Source organism: Pinus tabuliformis, chromosome 5_1 (assembly GCF_031772625.1).
Source record: "Pinus tabuliformis cultivar Carrire ecotype Pingquan chromosome 5_1, CPIR1, whole genome shotgun sequence".
Classification (NCBI taxonomy): domain Eukaryota; kingdom Viridiplantae; phylum Streptophyta; class Pinopsida; order Pinales; family Pinaceae; genus Pinus; species Pinus tabuliformis.
Window position 1 is genome coordinate 158,067,013 of NC_142305.1, and position 11,505 is coordinate 158,078,517.

Below are 11,505 nucleotides of genomic sequence, written 5' to 3' on the forward strand. Positions count from 1 at the left end.
AGCATATGCAGCAAATCAGTATAATATATGCAAGTCAATACTTACTGCCTTTTTAATGGTGACTGCGTTTTGTTTGTAAAGACTGTGGCTGCGTTTTTGAAGATGGTATGATGCGTTTTTGAAGACTGCTCCACCTGTTATGCTTGTTGAAGACTGCTCCACCTGTAATGCGTTTTTGAAGACTGCTCCACCTGTTATGCTTGTTGAAGACTGCTCCACCTGTAATGCGTTTTTGAAGACTGCTCCACCTGTTATGCGTATTGGCTGCGTTTTTGAAGATGGTATGATGCGTTTTTGAAGGTTGCACGCAACAAGCACCAGTAACCAGGATTCCTCACCCCCAGCAATTTCTTGGTGGGGAGAACCATTGCGAATGGATCTGATTCAAACGCGGTGACCTCCGACACGTAATTCCAGGCCTCGGCTAGCAGAGGTATGAATACCATGAATGGATTCATGATTGGCCGGACTGTTGGCTCAAACTCGTTTTTTTTTCCGATTTGCTGAAGCTGTTTGAAGATGGACATATAATGTTATATGGGCGACAGTGCAATATTTTTATTACTCTCTCGTGTGCAGTTTAGATGGAACCACGCATTTTACTTCAAGAATGCTTTCTTTCGGTACCCTTGTTGATACATATTCTCTTGTATAGCAATTAAAATATTTTCAAGTACAGGAACAGATCGAGCTCTACGGGAACAAGTTCCTGTGAACTGCGCCAATCATATTTCTCTCATAAACTTTGATGTTTCAAAATATGCTCAGCGGGACCTAGGCATAAAGATATTGTATGATGATATTATTGTATGCATGTATTTGAAACAAGTTATTAGCTGTCAGCTGTATAGACATTGAATATTATAGTATGCACACACAGATGCTTATACTTGGAACGGAAAGGATTGAGAGGGTGGTTCTCCATGCATTCTTGACACGAAGCTGCTAGTGTTCAGTATTGTTCAAAACATTTGTATCATTCAAAAGTTTTGTTGCGCTGCCTTCATAATAATTTTGATATATATATTGAAGTGATATATCCCTTGCGCATTTTTAATATATTGAAGTGATATATTAATAGAATGAAGTGAAGTGATCCATTGTGCATTTTTCAAACATTGTAAATGATGATATAAGAAATGTTGATGCTTCTATTAACTGTCAGAAGAAAATAAAATGCATAAGGCTCTGGCGTAAGGATTTTTTTATCAGCAGAAGTTCTTTTTATAAGCAAAATTATTTTTCTATCAGCAGAAATAATTTTTGTTACAGTATGCATTCGAGAGAAAGAGGAAGATATTTCAGAGGCAGGGGGGGCAGACATTCTCAAGAAGAAAAGGCAGACTTACATTGCATTCGCTGCAAACGAAATGGATCTCATGATGCTTCTACATGCAAGCTACCATGGGAAAAGATTGAGCAGAGAAGAAATCAGCAGAAAGGTAAAAATGATAACACAGACAAAGGTAAAGCACCTGAATCCGCTCACTATATTGAGGCACAATGTAACATTGGAGTAAATGAAGATCTGTTTAATGCTTCACTTACTTCTTCGAAAAATGACTGGTTGCTTGATTCAGGAGCAACCTGTCATATGACTCATAGGAAAGATTTTTTTGAAGATTTCACTGATAATGTTGATGGAGCAGTATACTTTGCAGATCAGTCAAAAATCAAGCCATCAGGGCTTGGCACAGTCAGGCTTAAACTGCCTGGTCTTCCAGACTTTCTTCTGGATCATGTTCTATATCTCCCACAGCTCAAGAGAAACTTGCTGTCCCTAGTCCACATCCGCCAGCAAGGTCACTCCATTCATATGTTTGATGGAAAGCTTGAGGTAAGAAAGACATCCGACCATTCACTTGTCATGAGGGGTATAGAAGAAGAAAGACTTCTTAAACTGCAAGGAAACTCTGCTCATGCATAGCATTTTTCATATATTTCTCATCATGATGAAGGTACACTTCCATCAAGTTTATTATGGCATGCTAGATTTGGACATTTAAACTATGATAGTCTCTGCTTGTTGAAGAAAAATGGTGTTGCTGGTTTGCCTACAATTCCTAGAAAACATAAACAATGTGATGCTTGCATTCTAGGAAAGCATAGCAAACAGTCTTTTCATGATTCACATTCAAGAGCACATAGGAAGCTTGAACTTATTCATTCAGATTTATGTGGTCCAATGCCTGTTCCTTCTACAAATGGAAATAAGTATATCATGACATTTATTGATGATTACACCAGAATGTGTTGGGTTTACTTATTGAAGAACAAATCTGATGCTTTTCAAACATTCAAGAATTTTCATAAATGGATTGAAAATGATGCACAATCTCATATTGGGTCTATTCGCACTGATAATGGAAAAGAATATACATCAAATGAATTTGAACACTATCTTCGCCAACATGGGATTAAACATCAAACAACTGTGCCTTATAATCCTCAACAGAATGGTGTAGTTGAAAGAATGAACAGAACAATTTTGAATATGGTACGATCCATGCTTTTCTTCAAAAATGTAAAGACAATGTTTTGGGCTGATGCTGTTCTATGTGCGGCATATATAAAGAATAGATGTCCATCTAGTGCTATAAGAAACAAGACTCCTTATGAATTGTGGTATGGACATGTTCCTTCGGTAAAACATCTCAGGATATTTGGTTCCACCTGTTATGCTTTAATACCAAAGGTACATAGAAACAAACTTGGTGCTAGAAGTCGTAAGTGTATCTTCCTGGGGTATTCAAACACATCTAAAGCATACCGCCTTTATGATGAAGTAAATAAAAAGTTTGTTTTATCTAGAGATGTCATTTTTCTTGAATCATCCAAATCTGACAGTGTTGTTGAGCGGCAACTTGATCGCCTGGATAGATTCACAAAACCGAAATCATTTCAAGAGTTTGATAATCAGATTCCACATCTTGAAGGGGGGATTCCTATACTAGATCAACATGTGGAATCTTCTTCTGAAGAACAATCTCCCCTGCATGACACTCCAACAACGGATGATGCTTTAAGTGATGTAATTGATAGAATTGGGAGACTCAATCTTGATTCAGACACAACTCAATCAACAGAACAGCCTGGACCATCTCAGAAAGGTCCCCCAAAGTGGATGACAAAGACACTTGAAAGTGTTCATCCTGATGAAATTGGAAAAACAGGAACCAGAAATTCAAACCGACAAGATGGAGGTGATGTAGATAACTCTAATTCACCTGTTGATATGGATGTTACTTAATGATTGTGAATTGAACTTGTCTACAGATTTTGAACCAAATTCCTTCAAAGAAGCTGCTTCTCATGATGAATGGAAAGAAGCGATGCAGAAGGAGTTTGATGCCCTCATAAAGAATGGCACTTGGAAGTTGGTTGATCCTCCATTTGGAACCAAACCAATTGGCTGCAAGTGGGTCTACAAGAACAAGTACAAAGCTGATGGCTCACTTGACAAGCACAAAGCTAGGCTTGTGGCAAAAGGTTTTGCACAGAAGGAAGGGGTCGATTATGAGGAAACTTTTGCTCCCACAGCAAAATGGGCCACCATCCGGACACTCTTTGCACTAGCTGCTCAGAACGGTTGGAAAGTCCATCAAATGGATGTAAAAACTATATTCTTGAATGGAGATCTATAAGAGAATGTTTTTATGTCCCAGCCTGAAGGATTTGCTGTGAAAGGACATGAACACAAAGTATGCAAACTTGTGAAGTCCTTGTATGGCCTCAAACAAGCACCACGAGCCTGGTATGAAAAACTAACTGAGCATCTTCTGAAACTCAACTTCAAACATTTTGATCTTGATGATGCAACTTTATTTGTCAAGAAAGTTGGCAAAACAGTTGTATATCTTGTGGTATATGTAGATGATCTTTTAATGACAGGGAACAATGAAAGCTATATTGCATCCATAAAGAAAGAATTAGGAAATTTTTTTGAAATGACTGATTTGGGCTATGTTCATTACTATCTTGGCATTGAAGTAACCCAACATCCAAAGTCCATATTTCTTTCTCAAAAGAAATACATTGGAGATTTGTTATACAGATTTGGCATGACAGAGTGCAATCCCCTTTCTACTCCAATGGAACAAAACTTGAAGCTCACATCTACTGAAGGAAAAGAATTTGAGGATGCAACAAAGTATAGACAGCTTGTAGGAAGTCTCATCTACCTCACTACTACCAGACCAGACATTTCATTTGCTGTTGGAATCCTCTCCAGTTTATGCAAAAGCCTTGTGAGGGACATTGGTCTGCTGCAAAAAGAGTTCTAAGGTACTTGAAGGGAACTCAAGACCTTGGAATCAAGTATACACAGGTGGACGACTTCAACTTGATTGGATACTCTGATTCAGACTTCGATGGAGACAAAGAAACTGGGGTATCTACTTCAGGATATGCTATGAGTCTTGGATCAGGAGCTGTCTCCTGGAGATCACGCAAACAATCAGTACCAACAGATTCCACAACAGAAGCAGAATACGTGGCAGCAGCTGAAGCAACGAAAGAAATTGTGTGGCTCAGGAAAATTCTTGAAGATTTGCAAGTAAAACAAATACAATCTACTCCACTCATGATTGATAGCACATCTGCAATAAAGTTGGCCAAGAATCCAAAGTTCCATGATCGTACTAAGCACATCAATACTAAATATCATCTGATCCGACATCAGGTTGAGGCCAAAACAATCCATCTCCGTCATTGTTCCACAAACGAGCAAATTGCAGACATCTTCACCAAAGCGCTTGGAAGAGAAAAGCTTGAAAGATTCAGAACGATGCTTGGACTCACCAACATCCCTTCAGATTAAGGGGGGGAATGTTGACACCTAATCCGAAACGGATGAGGTGAAGCCGGATAGTCATCTAGAAGATGAACTGATCCGTTTTTGTATATGTATAAATAATAATAGTCTAATGAATAATATCACTCAGTTCTGTCTTACGCTCATAATTCCTGGAGTTAACCTGGCCTGACAAGCCTATACAATGAGTTATGAGGGACTATTCATAGAAAAGGGTGGTGTGGCCCTTGACATTCCCCTTTGTGACTGTTCAACTACCCTCATGACTCTTCACCTACTCTATGACCTTTACGTCCAACTATTGCCACTTGCCTTACACTTGACATGACTGAACATTACAATGCACATGTATCCATGTGAACAAAATGGCTTGAGCAAGCCAAGCTAGACATCACTCTAACTTAGACAACCATGGAAGTCCAACTCCTCAACATCCTCATGCTGATCAACAGTAACATATTGATGCCAATATCTATAGTCCTTGATGGTGTCTGTGTGTTCCACGGTGACATCCATCTAAAACCTGACTCTTGCCTCCATAGCATTTGGGTACACTACTCCAACTCCTCTGTCCAACTTGTCTGAAAGAATGTGCATCATTGTCTTCAATGTGGCCAAACCAACAACATATGTGTGCATGATGTCTGCATTGATGGGCAAGTCTGGGTTGGTGGAAATGCGCATCAACTCATCGAAGTACGTGTCAAGCTTTATTCGAAACTATTTCTTTGTCTTCACGTTGGTGAGAGTCCCAAGTGATAGGATCACATGTGCTCTGCACCAGAATATCCATACTCTTGAATACTCATGCATGGGAAGCCTCTATGCTAGTGATGAATTGCGAGAGCTCTTCATAATTCTAAATTCGACTCCGGATACGTGCCTTCAGCTCGACCTCATTGGCCCTCATCACCTTAGGCAAGTGAAGTGGGGCTCCCTTGTACTACATCGTCCATGTTTTCTTATCATCAACAACACCATGCAAGTTCATCAAGATATGTGCTCTTCTTGCACATCGATGTTGCCATTCATTGAGATGGACAACTGCCTTCTGCGCAGTACCAAACTTGTAGTATAATGCTCACATAACTGTGTCAAGGGACAATACTTCATCTAGTATTTCCTTCTTCGGTTCAGCTCAGGCAGACACTGTCACCAAGTCTCCTCCTTGCTTGGCCATTTGTAGTTCCTTTGCCATTCGCTCATTCTCAGCTATTAGAAAGTGAACAATTGAGCTAGTGGCTTTAGCATATACTTTGGTTGCATCGGCCAAGGTAGCTAGATGTTTGTGCACATTAGTCATGATCACTCATTCCTCAACTTGCACAGGAGACATATGACCTCTGGAGTTGACACTCTACAATACTACACAACCCTATGTTCAGATTCATCAAACGAGATGTTGTGCAGTTCTTCTTCTGGCTAATCATGAAGGATCTCAGTGCCTCCTTGGTCATTCGAGACTTTCTCATCATCTCGTTGCATTGAAGTAGGTGAGTCGACCTCTTTTTGGGGAGGCATGTGGTCGCTGTCCTATTCCAACTCCTGTTGCTCCATGTCTACATCCAACTATTGAAGTTCTTGCTCTATCTCATGAGCAAAGTCTTTCCCCTACAATGGTTCACCCTATTCCCCTGATGCCAGCTATTTTGATGAATCAAATACTTGTACAGGCACTTCTTCATCTTTTTTCACATTTTGCACCCCTTACTATATTTGTTGTTGCTGCGCTTCCCTATCCTATTTTCCCAACTCTTGTTCCTCCCAGACTTTCTCCCTGAGCTCATGCAACTCCTTCTTTTATTCTTCCATTCTCTTCTTATCCCTCTAGCTTCGCACGATTTGCTTGTCACGTTGGTGCCTCTTTGCCTCTATAGCCATAGTTTCTTGCTCTGCAAGTGGATCTCCTCGAAACTTGCCTCTTCACTCCTCCATGTGATCGACAATCTTCCTCTTACCTTTGTCGCGCACTAGTATACTTTCCTCCATTGCCAGTACTACTACTACTGTTGCTGGTGCTCTCCATGATGCTGCTTCATGTTGCTTCTCTAACCACTACACAGTGAAGCCGACCTGATCATTGGGTCTAGAGAAGTTGTAGCAATATCTCCATGGTTCCTCCTTCGCCCAATGAAATGTGCATTCCTAGAGAGGAAGACAAAGCCTTCCTTCCCCAGATTACGCAATGTTGTCTCAGTGAAGGTAGAGTTTAGGCCAAGGTTGGCCCAACTTGCCGATGGGAAATTGAAAGAAAATATGACAGTGAATGCATGGCAACACTAAGTGATAGTAGAAGTGATTGACAATGCATGCAAACATGAATGAAAGATTCAGCAAATAGATCAACATGCATGTGGGTGAAGCGATTTGCTGAATCGATGACTGTTCATGCAAAATAGTTTCATGCATGTGACAACAGTGAGATAGAACCGAAAACTGAAACAGAGCTATGACAAGCTAGTATACATGAAAACGACAACAAGAATTCAAAGAAATCAGGAAAACACACTCACACAAGCGAATACACAAAAAGTGAGAGAAAATGCTAAAAAAGACGAGTTAAGGCCACTTACTCGTGAATAGCTGAGCCGAATGCGTCAAAAAGTCCTCGATATGCTGTGGGATGTTAGAGCTCCAAGATCGATGTGAAAGAATGATCTCTGATGTGTCGAATAAATAAGATTTGAGCTGATGACACGCATGCCACAAATAAAGGAAAAATCGACACTTGGAGGAAAGTTTCTGAAACAACTTTGTATGTAACCTCCAGCAGCTAAAAATAGCTCCCTGAATCTTCGAATGCCTTTTGCATGTTGCCTTTTGATATTCCAGGAAAAAGCAAGCCATGCATGCAAGTCAAATTTCCTTGGTCCTCGCTAGAACTGGTCAATCGAAATGCTCATGAATGAAGCTGCTCAGTTGCTTGAGAAAAATGTGCATTTCTGGATGGGAGTTCTATTGGCTACCCAGGAGATTTGTGCAATTTTTGGGCAGAGCAGCTAACTGCTGCCCAAATTTGCACAAATTCTAGGTTGAGCAGTCCTGCTGGGGAAAATTGTCCAATTTTCACTGGGATTGTTGATTGGCAGAATTGTGCAATTATGGAGCCCAACAGGCTTCCAGATAGGATTCCACAATTTTTGGAGAGAAGGCTGGTTTCCCTCCATAAATGTGCAATTTCTTGGGGGATTTGCTCAACCTGTAGCTTGACCAAGTCTGGGTGATCAACCTATGAGGGGAATACATCATGTTCTAATCGACAGGCTGCCTTTGTGCTAGCAAAACACTAAAGCTTGTGTACTTGATGAAGCAAGACAAGTTGTTGTGAAAGGTTGGTAGGGAGGCTCCACAATGAAGCTAAGGAAAAATTTTGGAGGGTGGATGTAGCCACTACAACACTTGGCGACATGTTGGTAGAACTCCAGCTCTCTGAATGGACTTTGTTCGTGAAAAGTGATTCTAACACCTCCGGAAGTATTGTTCAGTTCTCAGCTCATCTCGGTTTAACGCTAGCTTGATTGTAAGATGTAGCGTCTACCTAACTCTTGGTCGATTGACACACATTCCAAGCCAAGGCAACACATTTGTTTTGATTGGGGTTGAGCAGTATACTGGTGCATAAGCAGTATAGTCATCAGAGGCTTAATTTCATCTCTAGTGTTGCTCCGCTACCAGTAGGCCTGGATAGTACCCCATCGGAGTCACATAGGAACATAACCATGGCTCTGCTACTAGTGAGCCTAGTCAGTACCCCAACGGAGTTACTTTCATCACCTCTCTGCACAGGAATCCTTTCTCTTCTTTCACCTTATTCATTTTTCATTTTTCATTTTTTGACATTTTCAATTTTTCATTTTTTCAACTGTGCATAGCACTTATTCATTTCATAGGAGGAAGAGGGATCCTGAATTATCGAGAGCAAAAAAGGTTGTTCCAAGAGAGAAATAGTTTATTATATCTCCAACATCCTTGTTAAGGCTTTCCCCCTCACCTTACTCTACTTGACTGAGCTGACAAGGGATAACCCAAAAACAACTGACTCGAATGTGACACTAGTTAGCATGCAAGCGTTGTGTTTTCACCAAGGTTTACTTCGAACAATATGTATTTTCCTTCGACGTATCATGGACTAAACATAAAAAACTCTTATTGCAGAGGCAAGATGATAGATAATCAAGTACTGGTAGCTATACAAGCCCTCTTGTACTTCAACAAGCTCGTTTCAAAAGTCATAGATGATTTCATGCGAAACTAACCTACAAATGAAACAAGCGAACTATACGAATGAAACAAGCAAACTAACAAACAAAAAAGTGAGGAAAGAGCAGAACCGAAAGTGGAAGCAAATCAAGTAAGAAAATAGGCAAGTAGACAAACAAACAAAGAAAGCGAGTAAGAAAACCAGCATGCAAGAAAACTGACCGAAATCAAACACTACTCCTACTCCTACACTAACGGTGCATGAGCTTGATCATGTGAAGTGATATTTCCAATGCAGCTAGCAGTGCATTTGTTGACCCATGTTGGTGATGTATAAAATCTAATGGTACGTTAACCCGATAATGCAATATACATTAAATCATAATACTATAACCTACTTCTACTATCAATTTGCGGAAGCTTAAAGATCAAGCTAAACAATATAACCAGAAAAAGAAGAATCAATGGCACAATACACATGAAAATACTTTGGGGAAAGCCTCAGCTAAAAACCCCACACTATTGTATTATCATACATGGTGGAAATACATAGGAATTATATAAAGCCTTAGCTCTCACAGCTAGCCAGCTCTCAGTACAATCCTCATAGATGCTCATAGGCAATCTTGGCTTCTCTCCTGCTTTCCTCTCTACCCTCCAAGCTCTTATTTCCTTGCGCTATTCCTTGTGGATGATTCTCCTGTTACCAAGTGGAAAACCCTTCCTTCAAAACTATGCAATCCTCAAGGATAAATCCTTGACTGTATGCATGAGTTTTCTCCATGAGAAAACACATGAAATTGATAGTACACTATCCTTGAACATTTATCTCAACTGGGTCTTTCTCAGAATAGAAATGCATGAGTTTCTGATGAGGGAATCTTCGGTTAACTGGAGTAGCACTAGTTGAGTGCATTAATGCATCAACTAACTGTTAACTCACTATTAGTTCCTCAAATAGTTTGGAACTAATTTAACTGGACTTAACTGAGTAAACTAAGTTAACTAATTACAACTCAAATATAGCTCAATTTTATCTCCTTAATTTAAGGGATAACTCTTGCATGACTTCAGAAACTTATAACTTGAATTTCTCCGACTAATTAATTTGAAATATATAAATTAATTATTTCCAAGTAGTTGTTAAGACTAAATTCGATTTTAATTAAAAATATAATTCAAGAAAAAATTAAATTGGAATATTCTTGTTGCCATATTTCAACACTCCCTATCAATAAGAAAGAGATTATCTGCCACCCCGATCCTGTCTCTATGGAACTCGAATTTACACTTTGACAATGCCTTTGTCAAAATTTCAGCATCTTTCTCCTTTGTCGAAATATTCTGCAACAACATGATCCTCCTTGACAGTGAAAAGTCCCGGGCAACAAATATTGCCTTATGCTTCTCCACACTACCATCAGTAGCTTGCTTTACCTTGTAAAGCCAACGGGAACTCACAACTGACTTGTTCTCCAGTCTCAGAACCACATCCCAAACACTGTTACAAACTATGGAGTCATACTCCTCCACCATAGCATTAACCCAAATTGGTTTATGCACTACTTCCTCAAAAGAATATGGTTCAGTCTCAACACATTCCCTAGCAAGGGCCATGTATCCAGTGTACCTCTCAGGTGACCTCCTCTATCTGCGCTGAGAAGATTGTGCTCCCACATTCTCTCTCACATCCTCCAACAATCTGTCAGCTTCTTTTTCCGCTTTTGTCCATCTCTGGAAGACTCTGCTTGAGTGGATGTCTCCACTCCTGGAACCTCTATATGCAACTGCTCTGCATCAGTCTGAGGCTTCTCCTCCTTAGGAACCAATAGTTCCTCCACAACCTATAGTTGGAGCTCCCTCTCCAGGGAAACTCGCATGTCCTTCTACTCATCAAACTTGAGATCTCTGCGAACCACTGTCCTGTGACTAGTAGACAAGTACACTTAATAGTTGTGAGGTGTATCAGTGTACCCCACAAATATCCCCAACTCTGTTTTCGGCTCAAGCTTCTTCCGTGCATCGTTTGTCACATGGAAATATACCGATGAGCCAAAGATCCTAAAGTGATCCACATCTAGTCTCTTATCGGAGAAAGCTTCCTCTGGTGTCTTCATCCCAAGTATGTGATGCGGGCTTCTATTCTGTAAATAGACCATTGTGTTGCATGTCGCATCCCAGAAGAGAAGTGATACGCCTTGGTCATGTAACATTTCCCATGCTGCCCCTATAATAGTTCTATTCTTCCTCTCGGCCACCCCATTCTGCTGTGGGTTATGAGGTGCCGTCAACTCTCGTTTAATTCCTTCCATTGCATAAAATTCCTTAAAATCTTAAGATACATATTCTCCACCGTTGTCGGTTCTCAAGGCCTTGATCTTCTTCCCTGACTGTTTCTCGACCAAAGCTTTGAACTCACAAAACTTTGTGAAGGTTTGGTCCTTCTTCTGCATGAAATAAATCTAGCATTTATGAGAATATTCATCAATGAA